This window comes from Pan troglodytes, chromosome 15 (assembly GCF_028858775.2).
Source record: "Pan troglodytes isolate AG18354 chromosome 15, NHGRI_mPanTro3-v2.0_pri, whole genome shotgun sequence".
Lineage (NCBI taxonomy): Eukaryota > Metazoa > Chordata > Mammalia > Primates > Hominidae > Pan > Pan troglodytes.
Window position 1 is genome coordinate 24,807,323 of NC_072413.2, and position 17,799 is coordinate 24,825,121.

A 17,799-nucleotide genomic window follows, 5' to 3' on the forward strand; every position below is an offset into this window, starting at 1 on the left:
AAGTTCTAGCACAAGAAGCAAAAATAGCCTGCTGCAGAGTTACTTTTCTTAGGAGGCCATTGTGTCCTCTTACTAGCATAAATCAGATCCACCCTCAGACTAGTAGTCCGGTTTAAGTCTTTTGTAACATTTCAAAGGAAGCTTGTTTCCCATTTGTATTTTAACTCTGAAGGAACCACAAAGAGACTAATGTAAAAAAAGAGACCTAAACAATTAAATCAGGGGTCCCCAATCAGCCGTCCCCCCTTCCCCCACACCCCTTCCCTGACCTATTAGGAGCCTGACCACACAAAGGAGGTGAGCCACAGGTGAGCAAGCATTAAGCATTACCACCTGAGCTCTGCCTCCTGTCAGATCAACTGGGGCATTAGATTCTCACAGGAGTGCAAACCCTATTATGAACTGCCCATGCAGGGATCTAGGCTGCATGCTTCCCATGAGAATCTAATGCCTGATGATCTGAGGTGGAGCAGTTTCATCCTGAAACCATCCCCCTCAGGGAAAAATCGTCTTCCACAAAACCAGTCCCTGGTGCCAAAAAGGTCGGGGGCTGCTGAATTAGATGACTTTTGCCGCAATTATTTCCTCAAAATGGCATGTAACCATATTTTTAAAAATGGAAACAAAAAGACAACTCAGTTCATCTAAATTATAGTAAAAGCCTACAAACCAGCATGTACTAGCATACTATAAGTAAAATTTGTTTTCACATTAAAACCAAGTGTTCTTAATAATTATTCAGAATTCATTTAAGGTACTTTCCTGGTGGTAACACTAATAAGAGTATCATCAAGTTGGAATAATGTGTGATTAATTTTAAACTGTGGCACTGATCTGACTTTCAGCAATCCATTCAATATTTTTAAGACTTAAATACCAGGAATCAACTACTTCACAATTAGTTGAATGAACTCAGAAATGATTTATGAGAATATCCTCCATGGAAAGCACAAAGGTGAACAATATGTGCTTTCCACTCTTAAGGAAATACAATGTACAGAAAGGTAAAACTAGTGCACAAACCTATTTTTAAAAACTTATCACTTCTTGTGGTAAGTAATGAGCCAGAGTTTTATCAACAGAGATAGAATAAACCATACTGATTCAATACAAATCTTAAAGGCAAAATAATTAGGATCCAGACAAAAAATTGGATGATATTTAAGTAAAAGGAGAGGAAACAGTCACAAGTATATGGTGAAGACATAAGCAAAGAATGATTGGGGTTGGAAGGTAGAATGAGAATAGGGAACTTCTGATTTGGGTTTTCAGGCATGCTGAATCTGTCATACTTTAAAGCACAGTGGGAAAATGTGAAGTTGGAGTTGCAAAGAGACGCATAAAAACCAAGTTTCAATTGATGGCTGTTTTCTTATTTGCACTTTCCCTGTAACATGAGTAAGGTATTTTGTATAGGAACACAATCCAGGATTAGTTATGAAATAAAGAACAAGGTATATGAAAAAATTTACAGTTAATCACTTACTTTTTAACTGGACCCACTAAAAGAGGGTTTCTAAAGTCCTATACAATATTACAATTCAAAAACAGAATGAGCCATTTATAAGGAAACAAAGGGAAAAACAAGTATTTAAAAGAAATATACTTCAGGTGGCATATTTTAGGAAATTATATTTTTAGGCATCACTTTTCCTATTTTATAATTGATACATACTAGATGCATGCCAAAAAGTCTATTGCATTTTAGTTTCCCCGAGTATGCTTTCAAAAACAGAAAAACAGAATTTTGTTCTTCCTAATCTCAAAGTTCCATCCTAAGTCAATGTTCACCTTAAACTCAGTGGAAAATACAAGAAAAATGTATTTTACTGATGTTGTAAATAGAATGTTTGAATTATTGCAAGGGTTGAGGAGCAGGGAAAATCACAGGGATAAACAGTGTTTCCTGATACCTAAAACTGAGACTCACTTGGCCATATTTTGTAGTTTGTTTCTTCTTAGGAAAATACACAAAATGTTATTGCTATAAGAAGTATGACTGCACACAAGTAATCATATATATTATATATTATAATATCTGGCACCTTATTGAGCTGATTCTGAGATCTGCCATCTATATCATTTAACCTAATGTAAAGGTCAGAATATCCATTCACTAAGATTCCTAAGCCAATAAGTGCTAACAGATAAAATTATCAAAATTAAATATTAAAATGTCACCAGTCATATTGGTGCAAGTCATTAGGTAAGGTAAACATATCTATTAAAAACTTCATATTTCCAACAACATGAAAATAAGGAAGAAAAAAGATCACTGGGCTATTATATGGCAAGTTGATTTATCATCTTTCAGCCTTTAACAATGTGACTTGAAGGGAAAATATGTTTTCTCTTTTCTTAGTATACCATCTGTACTCATCTGGAAATTTCCAGGAAAAAGAAGTTTTAAATAGAGGTAATTTTTCAATTTTCTCTACTTAAAATGCTTTTTGGATTTCTTGGTTATCTAATTTTTACTTATTTGCCTGACTATATGTATTAAATAATTCTACTTTTGACTAAATTTCAGTAATAAAGACTGCATTATTATAAAAAGACTGCATTATTATTCTCTTGAGGAATGGCAGAAATTCGGTGCTGCATTTCAAATTGAGACAACTTATTTAGGGTAATCACTCAAAATAACAGGATAATGTCTGAATGAAACAGAACTTTACTCCCAATAAATATAACAATTTAATTTTCTATTATAGGAATATTATTCTTTTACAACCAACCCTTTTTATGACCAATAACTTGTCTTTCATCATTTCTGACCATATCTAAAGATGGAATCTGAAACCCTGAAGAATTTAAAAAGGAAACAGAAAATTTTGTAATGGCAAAAAAAAAAAAAAAAAAGTAGTAATGAGGTGACAGATCATTACAGCTATTTAATTAAATTAATTAGTTATTTTTACTTGCAACTTGAAGCTACTTGGAATATCTAATTATCTTTATTTATCATAGTTAGCTACAGAGACTGAAATTTAAAGAGAAAGAAAAATAAAGAAGTCAAAGGAAAATGGGAGAAAATTAATTTAGCCCAAACCAGAACTAAAACCTAAAATAAATTTGCCTAAGAATAAATAAATACCACTGAGTTAAAAAGTAATAATCATATATTTCAAAATAACTAGAAGAGTGGAATTGGAATGCTCCTAACACAAAGAAATGATAAGTGCTTGAGGTGATGGATATCCCAATTGTCCTGATTTGATCGTTACGCATTGTATGAATGCATCAAAATTTCACATATTCCCCATACATATGTACAACTATTAGGTATCCATAAAAATTAAAAATTCAAAAAGCAGAAAATATGATAAAAGGCATAGAAACTAACTGTTGATCCCTCAAACTTTTTTTGGAACAAGGAGAAAAATAAATAAGGAGATAGAAGTATTAATTACTTAACAATTTTATAAACTTCAATCTGAGTGTTCAGAAGAGATTCATTAATTAAGCATATAATGTCCTAAACACATAACAGGAGCTAGGCAATAAGAAGTTCATCAATAAGTAAGTCAGTGGCTGTCTCAAAATCTGTCTCATAATCTGGTCAGAGAGACAGACATATCTATAAGTAATATAATAACACATGAAACAAAGTATTAATGAGAACACACTAGAGAGAAATATTTGTTCTAACTGCCAAGACCAATAAAGACTTTACTTAACTTGGACATTGAAGACTGGGTAGAATACCGCAGGAAAAAAAGGTAGAAAAGACATCTCAAAATGACAGAACAGCATAAGACAAGGCATGGAATTACAGAAATGGATGGACATTCATAGAAAAGCAAGCTTCCCATTATGGCCTCAATGCCACAATGGTAGTGTAACAGGATATTAAAATGAGAATTCTCTTGTTGTCTCAGTTTCAGCCAATGATCCAAAGCTGAGAACAAGTTCAATGTACTAGAAATGAGGTGACAGATCATCTAGGCTACAGTTGGTAAGAATGTGGCCAAAAATTGCTCAGGCTATCTTTAGCTCACCATTCAAATAAAAACTATAAACATACACTGAGGGAAGGCAGCTTATAGATTGATTGAGAAGGAAGTAGCACCGTGATGCACTCAGAATTTAGTCTATGATTTAGAATATAGGGCACTCAAGGAGTGGTAACTAATTAAAGACTCATGCCCTCAGTCTGGGCTACTACTTTAGAATTGGCCAGTACTTTGGTAGGTTGGTGGAGTAAAGAAATATATTTTCCCATGGGACAGATAACCCCTAGGAAAGCATTAATCCATTTTTAAAGGAACTTACCTAAAGGACTACAAAAAAAAAAAAGAAAAAAGAAAAACAAGGTAACTCCAAAACAAAGAGGACAGAGATAAACCAGAAAGTCAGAAACTAAGCAGGGTAGTCAAAACCAGACAAATAAAGTGTCAACCGCATCAAGGAACTATAGTTGGGTTATCTCCAAATACTAGAAGTCTTTGATGAATCCAGAAAAGCAAGAGAAGAATCCATTAAGACTTCCAACATACCTTTACTACCAATTAGTTCTTCCCTACTTCTAATCCCAGAACTTCAGAAAACCTAGGTGATGCACAGTGAGGAGGGTGAAAACATAAGGTAAAAAAAAAAAAAAAAATTAATGCAACAGCCTACTAGCTGACCAACCTATTTCCTTCCTTATTCAGGTTTTTAAACCCTCTTTGAGCAAGGTTGATGTAGAAAAGACATTTTACATTGGAGGAGAATTTAAAACTTTAATTCATTAAACATTTTCTTCATTACTTGAAAATTTAGTCTATTTTAAAATGCCAGAGTGAGAAAAGAAGGAATGAAAGAATGAGAGAGAGAAAGAAAAAAATTGAGAGAAAAAAAGCAAGCAGCAGCAGAGAAGCAAGAATAGAGTAGAGATGGAAATAACGGCACTTAAACAGCATTTTATCAAGGAGCAGAAAACATAATATTCAGAATGGAACTGCATGTAAAGTGACTAGAGAGAATAAAGTAACTCTGCTTGCACCCTGAGTGAGTCTATCTCTTCTAATAAACCCATTAGAGTGATAAATGGTGGGCAAAGAAGACCAACTGTATGGCCATCATTTTGTTATGATTATTGTGGGACCTGAAAAACATTTTATAAATATAGAATCCAAATTGCTTTACTTAAGGAGTAGCACTCATATTATATATGTTGTGAATTTGTTTAGGGAACACATCTATTTATAAAATGTTCAAATATTTCCTGAGTTACAGAAACTCTTAAGTAGTGGAGAAAAATGGCAAATAAGACAGGCTCCACCCTCTCTGACTTTACATCTAGTAGAGGAAACAGACAAGTACAAAGGCAGTTACATTACATGCAATAATTGCTGAAAAGAATAAACACAGAAGGATCATCCAAGAAAATATATAAGTGAGGAAGAAGGGACAGAAGACATCTTAGTGAAGAAGAAATAGAAAGCAAAGCCTGACAGATGAGGTTGAGTTATACAGAGGACAGTAGCCTAGGGATAAAGGGGAAAGTGAGTTTAAAAGAATGGTGCATTCCGATAAAGGCCAAAAGAAAGCATGATATATCCTGGGAACTATAAAGACTACAGTATCAATAAATCAATATGTGCAGTTTGCAAGGAAAGAAATGGGGCTGAAGACATAAGGGTGAGCCAGAACACACACCATGACACAGAATTTGGATTTTATCCTGAGGACAATGGGGGCCACTGAAGGTTTGGTAACACTCATTTTCATACACTGCACATCTATTATATGCTAAGCACTCTTTCACATATGTTTTATTGTTTTTTCCTCACAACAACCCTGTGAGGTAGGTGAAATGATTCCCAATTAACAGATTTAAAAAACAACCTTAAAGTTGTTAAGCAATTTACACTTGATTAATAGCTACAAAGTGGCAGTAAGGATTCGAGACCACACTTCAGAAAATACATTAGAAAGATTATATACACATATATACACACACACATTTACCCACAAGACATATAGAAATTTCAGAATTACAGAAAATTTTTAAAGTAATAAATGCTTAATTCAGTTAAGATTAATTAAAGATAATGAGGTTTCTGGCATCAGTAGTCTTTTACGCAAACTTATACATTTAAAATTTTCAATGAATTCAATTTATATTGAAAAATAACTGCAAAATGTATAAAAATAAGCAGAAATCATTTGATATATAAAATAAGAAAAGCAAAGATATGAGTATTATATCTCCATTAATCTATTGGAAACCATTTAGAAAAAAAACATTTTTCATTTTTAATTCTAAAACATTTAAATTCAAATTCCATATATTAGTCTATGAATATAAATTATATTTTGGATAATAAGAAATGATGTATAAAATACTAAAGCTTGATTATCAAATGAAGTAACTCAAATATTGACCACTTAGGATAAAAAGAATTGTCCACCTAATCCTACATTAAAAAATCATCTCCCTATTGCTTACAGTAAAACATCTGAAGGTGTTTCGTCTCTCTAACAAATAAAATTTGTTCAGATAAATCTGATAAGAAAAATAATTTTTAAAAAATTATCTATTTGAGAGGGATATAAAAATATGTACCTAATTTAAAAGAGTATTTTGTAAAACTGAGAACATCTGAGAATTTAAAATTATGGACTAAAATTCTACTTTAAAATGTATGTTCTTTAAAATTAGTTTAAATTGAATAAATTCTGCAATGAAAAATATATTGCCATATAGTTTCCTATTTTCTCACCAATTTCACTATTTCTTCAGCTGGTTCTAGTATCTCTTCTTAAAGCCTCTAATGGAAAGCTAGATGTTGCCAGGACATTATCACAAGAGGTCTAAGTATATATCATTCATACATAAGTACTGAAAAATTCATATAACTTGGCCAGGTGCAGTGGCTCACACCTGTAATCCCAGCACTTTGGGAGGCCAAGATGGGAGGATCACGAGGTCAGGAGATCAAGACCATCCTGGCTAACATGGTGAAACCCCATCTCTACTACAAATACAAAAAATTAGCTGCGTGTGGTGGCACATGCCTGTAGTCCCAGCTAATCAGGAGGCTGAGGCAGGAGAATCATTTGAACCCGGGAGGCAGAGGCTGCAGTGAGCCGAGATCATGCCATTGCACTCCAGCCTGGGGGACACAGTGAGACTCCATCTCAAAAAAATTAAATTAAATTAAAATTCATATAATTTATGCATTTGCTTCATTTTTCCTATTACAAATAGAAAATTATAATGAGAAAGGATGAAAAACAAGTATTTCCTTAAAGTTTAATTATTCATAACCTATAATTTATTTCTGAATTCCAAAATTATTAAGTGAGTGCTAATTAAGTAATAATCCTGCCCACAATTCCGGCCTTTCACAGTATGAGGAAGGCCCTTTGAAAATCACCAATAGAGATAAGAGGTATCTGTTTTATGAAATGGTGATAATCTCTAAATAAACTAAACAAATGTTCCAAAAAATTAATTTAACTGAAACACCGACAGTTTATTTTTGATTACACAAGCAGTATATTTTCATTAAATTCAATAATACAGAAGTATATTCAATAAAAAGTTCCCATCTGATTCTTTTTCAAATCCCATACACTATGGGTATAATAAAATACAAGATTCATATGGCTAAATATTGAATCAAGTAAGTTGCCAAACTTCTATCATCCACATAAAGTCTAAAATATAAAAAATAACTTGTATAATTTAAAAATAGATACCAGGACACATAAAACAGGTATAGTTTGTGCCTTTTCAACCAAAATTTAGTATATAAAACATATAATCTATTCTGTCAAATACTGATGACTTCAGTAAATAAAATGAATGGGATTAAGTAATACTTACAATTACACTGTAGAAAGTGCCAAAGAATCAATTATAGCAATTCGAATATTTCATATATTGATAAAAATACTCTCTTGGCTAGAGATACATAGGTACATTACGTGTAAACTGTAAATTTTTAAGTATTGACATTTACTTCTTTAGTGCTTTGACTATTAAATGAAATACTAAGTCTATGCAAGTAAAGGGGGTAAGCCTCATTACAATATGAGTTTTTGGTAACCTTTAAGTAAATTTCCACTCAGTGTAAGTAAAGCTTTTTATTCTTACTCACTTTATGCTTCCATGATGAATAAGATACTAAGAACTGTGCTGTATTGTCCAAAGATTATATTTCAAAACAGTGGAGTTATCTACACTACAAAATTAGATAGATAATTGAAAATCTTTGTAGGAAATCCGACCCCCTCTATTGATTCTAAAACATTATCACTCAGCATTTAATTAACACAAATAATATTCTACTTAGAACAAAGTCACTTAAGCCCAAATATCTTGGTAAGGTACAATTCTAAATACATACACTACTAACCCTGAATTAAATGGAAAACACTTAAAATGTCCCTATAAAATCATTTCTTCTACCTACCTCATTTTACAAGTAAACAAACTGTGGAATGAAGTTATTTTTTATCTGCTTTGACTAAGAATATATAAACATAGATATGTGCACATTATAATTTAACTTATGACACATAATTTAAAGTTACCTAAACCAAATGACACCATATTTAATATGATTAAGACTCTGTGAAGTTTGAGATTCTAATTTCTTCACATAGAACAGTCTATAAATGTAGCAGAAAAGAGATAAAATGTCATACTATTGACTAAAAAAAAAACCCTAAAATAACAAAATATAACATTCCTTATCATGTTGTGTAACAACAGACACAGCTGTTTCTAATGATATTTTCTCTATTTTATAAGGCATAAACATGCCAAACTATTACTAAAGATAGCACTCTTATAAAAGTGCTTTTACAAAAGAAAATCTCATTAAATAATTAAATGGGAGAGACTAAAACTACAGTAAGCAGAAGTTCAAATATTTACTGTTCCTTCTCTTCCCCACTTTTTTCCCCAAATGTTAAAGAAAAAAAAAAATTGAGCAGCGCACTTCAGGAGACCAAGGCAGGAGGATCACTTGAGGCCAGGAGTTTGAGATCAGGTTAGTCTCAAACAGTGAGACCCTATCTCTACAGAAACTAAAAAGAAAAAAGAAAAAACTAGCCAGGTGTGGTAGTGCATGCCTGTAGTGCCAGCTTCCAGCTACTTTGATAGCTGGGAGGCTATCTTTGATACTTGCAAGGCTGAGGCAGGAAGATCGCTTAAGCCCAAGAGGTTGAGGCTGCAGTGAGCCATGATCACATCACTATCCTCCAAACTGGGTGACAGAGAGAGACCTCATCTCAGAAAAATTAAAAATAAAAATAAAAAAGAAGTCAAAATTGGTGTTTCTAATCCTAAGAATCAAAACTAGTTCATCATAAACTGGCTTTGCTGCAAAACTCCAAAAGAAAGTATTAAAACCAAGACATAAAACACTGGAAGCAAGGCTAATTAAGACGTTCCTGTTGAATTACAAGTTTTTTTTTGTTTGTTTTTTGTTTTTGCTATTTTAAGAACATGGCTCTGAAATCTTATAATATTGATTTGGTTACTTAAAAATATTTAAAAACAATATGATTAAGTTCCATTCAAAGTGAAGAATATTGATAAAAGCATTTTAGTTTCATTTGCTTTTAGAATAAAAAGGAGTGCATCCATCTATTTGTTATTTAATTTTGTACCAATCAGAAGACCTTAAAATAAAATTTAGAGCCAGGGAGAGCAGCACTAAGTTTAACTGACCTCAATACACTTTTAGATGATGTTTCCCAGTTATTTGTTATTTTCTCTTATTGGGCTTTCCAGTCTAGGGCAGGTACACAAGAAACTTACAGTCTATGTAGTACTCCTAGTCAGTTTCACTCTGCAGATGGCACAGTGGAGAAATACCTTCTGTACAGCACCATGTACAATTTCTTCTGCAGCTGTCAGCACCTAGGGGAAAGTGCGCTGTTAAACAGTTGCTGCGTTCCACCTCAGAAGTGGCTGCAATTCGGTGGTGGGTGAAGTGACTCCTGTACATACATACAGGGATGAAAAGTACTATAGAAAATGAAAATATATAAGAACAAAGTGGCTGTCTGAAAACTTTGCCACAGCAAAACAGAATACATCACTCAGTCACAAGAGACCTACACAGATGGGCTGTCATTCATTTAAAAATTGAATGCTAAGAATGGTTGCAGGAAACGTAGAAATATACTTACTCAATTCACAAAATAACAATAAACCAAATGTTAAAACGTATATGTTAAAAAATAAAACCCAAATACTTATATTGATTTATAACATTATTTCTACAGAAATTTACCTAAAACCGGGCAAACATATACAACAAGATTCTTTATTCTGCTCAGCTAATTATTTTTCGGTTCAGATGAGAATTCAAGGGAGAAAAAAACAAAATAGGTAAGACATCAAAACTGAAGCACAAGTACCATAAAATATCTAAAAGGGATTTTTAAAAAGTTATTCTGAAATTCCAAATTACTTTATATTTGAAAAAGAATTTTTTGAAATTAGTCCTCAACAACTACTGATGTTTTATAAAAAGACAACTTTTCTTCTCCAAAATCAAATTAAGATAGACCCTAAACACAGTCTTCATCCTTAGCCCATATAAAGAATGAATCAACCAAGTTTGAGATCACTTTAGCTCATTAGTACAGAAAATTATTACCACATTCTGCTTTTACTACAACAACCTGTCCACATAATTTATCTTTGATGGAATCAGAAAATCAAATTCAATAATTATTCTCTGAGAAATATCACTGAATCAAAAGGCTGTAAGGTACTATCTCATCTCCTAGCTCTAGGCACAGCTACTATGTATATACTACTCTGAAGAGGTAACTTTACATTATTCAAAATATTCACACCTAGGTTTCTTTCTGAAACAGACTGAGGGTGCTTTGTGACAAAGTCCAACAAACCTGACCATTAGCATACCATAAGTCAAACTTTTCTGAATCTCACTTCCTAATTAAATAGAATTTATTTGATTTGGCATATACTCAGTAGAGTTAGAGATAGCTGACAATTTCCTTTCAGTTTTCTTAAATTCTTTCTATAATAAAGCATAGTGTAAATATATATTATTTTCCTTAAGTGACAAGATGTGGCTCTTTATTTTAAAAGACAAAGACCAGAGATTCCCAATCTAGAGTCCACATACGAAATTTAAGAAATCTAGGAATTCTAGGAAACTGCATATTAAAATAAAAATACATGAGTCCATACATACATTTTCAGGGGAAATGGGCCATAAGATTTTGTTAGGTTTTAAAGGGCTCTGTAACCTCTCATGTAGTTTAAGAAACTTTGATGAATTATACTCAAGAAACCCAACTGAACAAGCAGAAGTAATCCTTCTAAAATTAAATGTGTAAATGAGCAGCTGTTTCTTCTCATGTAAAATGAATAATAGTAACTTGAAGGGATAGTCCAACTACAAAATGAATTAATGCATACCAGACACATGATATAATACCTGGCCTATTATTACCAGTAATAGTAATAATTGTTCAAAAGAGCTACCTCAAATAACTTTGGGATTCCACCTTTGTTTACTGCTACATAATTTCATAATATTATTTTTTATTTAGCCATGTCTTCTAAAATAGATCAATATCACAAACTATGCATTTCTGCATTATTTTCAAAATAAAAATGTTAAGTATGAGTTTTAGAATCCTGCCACATACCTATGGAGTCTGCATTTCTCAAAAAGCCACACTGGTCCCTTCTCACACACTGTACTTACTTGGAATAGAGTCAGATATAGTAAACATTTTGCTTTGATTTTTATATAAATAATGTCATTTCATTTATCAGTCTTTTATTTATATAACAGTATACAAACAAAGAATCTAAATTTGAAGACCCTAGCAAGGGATCACATTTTTTTTTAAAAGTAATGCACATAATACTTTTATTTGTATGAATCATTTTCTCTACTCCTTTTAGGTATTTTTCTGTAGATATAAAGATATAATAACCATTCATACATACATATCCTCCAAAAAGAAAAAGATTATTCTCACCTTTAAAATAATTCACAATATTACAAAACAGTATTATAAAACAGTGTATGCTCCTCAAGACTGTGGTGACTTAAATACTCATTTATAAAATGACAAGTAAATTCTTAACAAATCCTAAAGATACTCAGTGAGGAAAAAGACTTGCTAATACATATAAATTAATAGCATACAACAACTATATGGGTGGTTCCTAACTACTTCAAATGTAAAGAGTGTTTTCTACTCTTCTCATAGTAGAAGTTACATTAATGTATTCACACAGTGAAAAATATATAGCAGTAGGTTTTATGTAAAAAGGCACAGAAGTAAAGAGAAGCATAGTTTAGCATTCAGAATACTGCAATGAAAAGGATGTGAGTGGAATAGAGTTCATGTAAGAACCACGGAGAGAAGGAGAATAGGCACAGGACCAATTATGTTAAGGAATTTTCGAATGTTTTACCCCAATAGTGGCATTTAAGTAAGTATTTTATAAAAAAATAATTCTAACAGCATAGAAAATCAATTAGAGGTATGGATGATTCAACTGGGGTGATCATAATGGGAATATGCAGTTAGAAATAATAAAAGTGATAAAAATTAAAATTATACTATGTAGAACACTGGAAAAGTAAATAATGTAGGATAAGTCAAATATATTTTCTAAAGATTGAATCTAATAACTAGAATTCATTAAATCATTTATTCACTCAACAACAAAAAAATCTATTGTTTCCTATGGGTCAGGAACTATTTTAGGCACTGAGTAAAGTGGTGAACAAAGAAGTCAATGTCCTGCCCTCTTGAGAATCATGTTAATGTAAGTGATATAACAAACTATTAAATATACAATTTAAGGTATGAAAATTAGTGTATAAACCAAAAATAAAGCAAGTGATGGGAAGAGAACAAATATACTATTTTAAATGTATTCAGAGAACACTAAGGAAGCAGCATTACTTAAATGAAGAATGAAATGAAGTGACTCTACTCTCTGGGGTTTTAGAATACCACATACAGATGGCAGATGGTAGAATGATAGCAAAGCTCTGAGATAGGAACATGCGATCAAAAACTTAACCTGCAGTCAGATCATCTGGGGCCTTCCAAGCCATAATAAGGACTTTGGGTTTGTTTTTTGTTTTTACTGTTTTAGAAAGCCATTACAGTATTTTGACTGAGGGAATGATATAACCTGTTTAAAAGGGTTACAACAGCAGCTGTAGTGGAATGAACTTCACTGTAGCTAGGAAGAATAAAACTACTAGGCAAGACAGGTAAAATGAACATAATGAGATATCAGGTAGCACTTTTCCAATCGCCCAGGGGCTGGCAATTAGAACCGAAGGCTAAGAACAAAGGCATCTATCAAGTATTTTATATTTGGAAGACAGACTTAAACAAATGAGAGCCAACTCCACCTCCATAACTTAAACATCTTTACCTTCCTTAGTTCTTCCTTATCCAGAAGTGCCTTCTCCTGTCCCCATCATGAGGCAATCATCAGAGTTTGCTTCACTGACTTAATGTAGCTGAATAGTGCTGTTGCTGAGAGTCCAAATCAAGCGAGAGTTCATCTAAAAGATTAGTAAGAAGGGAAGACTGGTATCTCACCTCTCAGCTGGACCTCTGCTTGTGTGTTAGACTTGCTTATTATCCCATGCCCACTTCCCTTCTCTGTGCCTATTTGAAGAGAGGGAGAAAAGACATGGAGTTGGAAGACAAGGTACAGATAATTGGACTCCCTCTCTGCAAAAGCAAAGAGTGTAGTGAATGTGAAAGTAGCTGGACTTGAGCCTCCAGTTGATGGGGACTCAAGCAGCCAGAGGCTATGAATATACTGGAGAGGTAGAAATTGAGAAAGAGTAGAAAAAGACAATTCAGAAATGGTTGGTATGACACTCCAAAAACAACCCCCATGCTCCCCACCAAAGTTTTGTACATGTGCCTCATCAGAGAGCTAGTACTCCTCTCCCGTACTCATAGAAGGAGGACTAGGCCGGGCCAGGTGGCTCAAACCTGTAATCCCAGCACTTTGCAGGGCTGAGGTGGGCGGATCACTTGAGGCCCCGGTTCAATATCAGCCTGGCCTACATGGTGAAACCCCGTTTCTACTACAAATACAAAAAAACTAGCTGGGCATGGTGGCATGCACCTGTAATCCCAGCTGCTCAGGAGGCTGAGGCAGGTGAATTACTTCAACCTGGGAGGCAGAGGCTGCACTGAGCCAAGACTGCACCACTGCATTCCAGCACGGGTGAAAAAAAAAAAAAAAGAAAGAAAAGGAAGAAAAAGAAAGAAGGAAGGAAGGGAGGGAGGGAGGACTAGTCAGTGTGAGGCAGTGGAGCACAAACAGAAAAAAAGGGAACAAAAGGTACTACTTACATAAGAAAGCCTTTTCCCTTTCCACCTTTCCCCTTACTTCATCAGCACACAGGAGGAGAAATAGGTATATGAGAAAAACAAAACAAAACAGATCATTCTCCACTCACTGGATTGAGCAAAGAGAATGACTAGACTTCAACCTCTTCCAACACTCTATAATCTCCTAGAAAAGTCCAAGTCATATTGACTGAAAGAAGAGAAATTGAGTTATAGGTTGGCTATGAGGTTAAATTCAAGTTAAACTGACTTTACCACATTAAAGTCAGATTAAATTGAAGTGCTCAGAAATCTATGACATCATCTTGAGACGAGTAAAAGAAACAAAAAAGAGTGATTTGACTAATCATAAACAAAAAAGGTCACACTGGAGAAAAATAAAACCACTCCATGTTCCCATTCCCACTTAATTCTCCATCCCAATTCGTACTGTATTATAAAATGGTTAGTACCAATGAGGTAGTGATTTTGACTATTCATTTCTCTAAAACATTCTACGAATACTAGGCTGAATACCTAAATTATCACATTCTTATTTATTATTCTTAGGAACAACCAGCAATTACCTAACTATGGCTATTTTGTGGAGATTTCTTAGCGTTTTCCTTGCATATAAAAGCTACAGAAATATTTGTCTATTTGTAAACAGTAATATTAAGCAATTAAATAACATGAATATATTTCGTGCATTTGTAGAAAATACTAGGTTTTACAGAAGCTAAAACATAATATCTCCTAAATAAGACACCAAACTTAGAAGCTTGTAGATCAAAAAGGCTCTACAGAAGGAAAGACTAAAAAAGAAAGAAAAAAGAGATTAGATGGATTCTTGTTTTATAGGAACACTTTCAATATTCATGTTGCAGTAACCTAAAATACAATTGTAGAGAATACTTTACTCTGACTTATAGTTTAATAACAGAATCTTCCCCTAAATGGAATCATGCTCTCTCCAGGCATTTAATAGTTAAATTAAAATTTAATGGGCATTCTCTTAAAAATCAGGCAATTCCTTTTAAATAAATTAAGGTATCAGTATTTTACATGATTAAATTATGCATGGCCTTGTCTCTTTTTAAATGTCACACTTTTGAGAATACAGAATCCTATTACATTGATGTTTATAACTGTTCATGTAATGTTCTCATTCATTTAACAATCACTCATCATCCTAAATTATGACATGTATATTCAACACATATTTTATCAGTCATTCCTTCTCAGAGGTACAACACACTGAAGAGAAAGTGTGAGTCAAAAATTACAAAACTAAGTTCTAAATTTATACATTTTTTCTACTCTACTTTCTCACAGGATGTAGAAAGAAATATCAGTTACAAGTAAATTTAAAAGTGTAAGAAAAATCATGGAAACTCAATTCATCCAAACTAACACGTTAATTCACTGTTAGTTAATAATATCAACCTACATAACTTGAAAACAATCAAGTTGTGATGAAATACCTCTAAGCTTTTCTAGCATAAGTAATATTTAATTCAACAACAGTTATCACTTATGTCAACCAGGAATAAATAATCTGCTACCGTAATTTGTTATCACACAATTATTGGGGCTAGTTCTAAGACTTATGTTAACGTTTCTTATAATTGTGCAAAAAGTGGTTGTTCTAACACCAAAAAAATAGAAAAAGTTCAATATAAAACTAACAAAATATGTTCATGATCTATGTGAGAAGAACCACAATATTCCAATGAAAGAAATCAAAGACGATCTAAGTAAATGACCTATTTCATGTACTCAGAGAGGACGACTCACTGTTGTCAACATGTCAGATCTTCCCTACTTGATCTATAGATGCAATGCAATACCCATCAAAAGTCCAGTGAGTTATTTTGCAGATATCAATTAACTGATTCTAAAGATTTATACAAAAAAAGCAAAAGGCCCAGAATATTAAAGGAAAAGAACAAAGCTAGAAGACTGACACTATCCAACTCAAAACTTTACAAAACAATAGTAATCAAGACAATGTAGTACTGGTAAAATAACAGACAACTTGATCAATGGACAGAACAGAAATAAAGAAAGCCCAGAAACAAACCCACATCAACATAGTCAACTGATTTTTCACTAAAGAGAGGAGGTAATTCAATACAGCAATGATAGTTTGTTTCAGCAAATAGTGTTGGAACAACTCGACATCCACATACCAAAAAATAAAAAATAAAATAAAAAACTAATCTAAATACAAATCATAAACCTTTCACAAAAATTAACTCAAAATACACGAAAGATAAAACTATACAACTCCTAGAAGATAACATAGGATAAAATCAGGGTGACCTTGTGCTTGATGATGATGTTTTAGATACACCAAAAGCAGATCCATGTAAGAACAAAATTGATCAGCTGGACTTCATTAAAATTAAAACTTCTGCTCTGTGGAAAACACTATTAAGAAAATGAAAAGGTAAGCCACAGATAGGGAAAAACACATACCTCATAAAGTACTAGTATCTAAAATATCGAAAAAGCACTCACAATTCAACAATTAGAAAAGACGGACAAAAGGTCTGAAAAGACACCTCATTAAACGGATAAAATGATGTCAAAAAAGCGTACGAAAAGATGCTCAATATCTTATGTATATCAGGACTGTTATAACAAAGTACTACAAACTGGGTGGCTTAAGTACTGGAGGTTATAAGAGGGAATACGGTGTTGTCAGGGGTGATTTCTTTTGAGGATGTATCTTTCCAAGCCTCTCTCCTTGGCTTGTAGATGGCAGCCCATGTTCCCATGGCATTCTCTCTGCATGCACATCTCTGTACACATTTCTCCTCTTATAAGGATACCAGTCATAATGGATTCAAACTTACTGCAATAACCTTCCCTTAACTTGATTACATCTCCAAATAAGGTCACATTCTGAGGTACTGGGGTTTAAGACTTTAACACATCAATTTTGTGGGGACATAGTATCTCCTTAGGGAAGTGAAAATTAAAACAACAATAAGATACCATATTACACACCTATTAGAACGGCTAAAATCCAAAACGCTGACATCACCATATGCTGGTGAGGTTGCGGAACAATAGAAGGAAATTGCTGGTGGGAATGCAAAATAGTAGAGCCATTTTGATTTTTGTGACAGTCTCTCCTTGTTGCCCAGGCTTGAGTGCAGGCTGCTCACTGCAGCCTCGACATCCTCCCGGTCACAAGCGATCCTCCCACCTCAGCCTCCCAAGTAGCAGGGACTACAGGCACATGCTACCATGACTGGCTAATTTTTTTTTTTTTTTTTTTTTTTTGTATTTTCTGTGGAGACGGGGTTTCGCCATGATGCCCAGGCTAGTCCTGGCCTCCCGAGCTCAAGCTATCTGCCAACCTCTGCCTCCCAAAGTGCTGGGATTACAGGCAGCCACCATGCTCAGCCCACTACAGCCATTTTGGAAGACAGTTTAACTGTTTCTTACAAAACTAAGCATACTTTTAACATA

At 33.5% G+C, this 17,799-nt stretch overlaps 1 protein-coding gene across 6 annotated transcripts in view; it reads right to left on the reverse strand.

Annotated features, from left to right (window-relative positions):
- The window catches only part of NOVA1 (NOVA alternative splicing regulator 1), a 151,512-nt gene that overhangs the window by 93,990 nt on the left and 39,723 nt on the right, over positions 1-17,799 (reverse strand). Inside the window, exon 1 of one of the 6 annotated variants that reach the window (XM_063792824.1) lies at positions 9,764-9,865. The exons of the other annotated variants lie outside the window; for them this stretch is intronic. The gene's annotated coding sequence lies outside the window, so the exon portion shown is untranslated. Of the gene's footprint in view, positions 1-9,763; positions 9,866-17,799 lie in introns of those variants that run through there. 6 annotated transcript variants of the gene reach the window in all.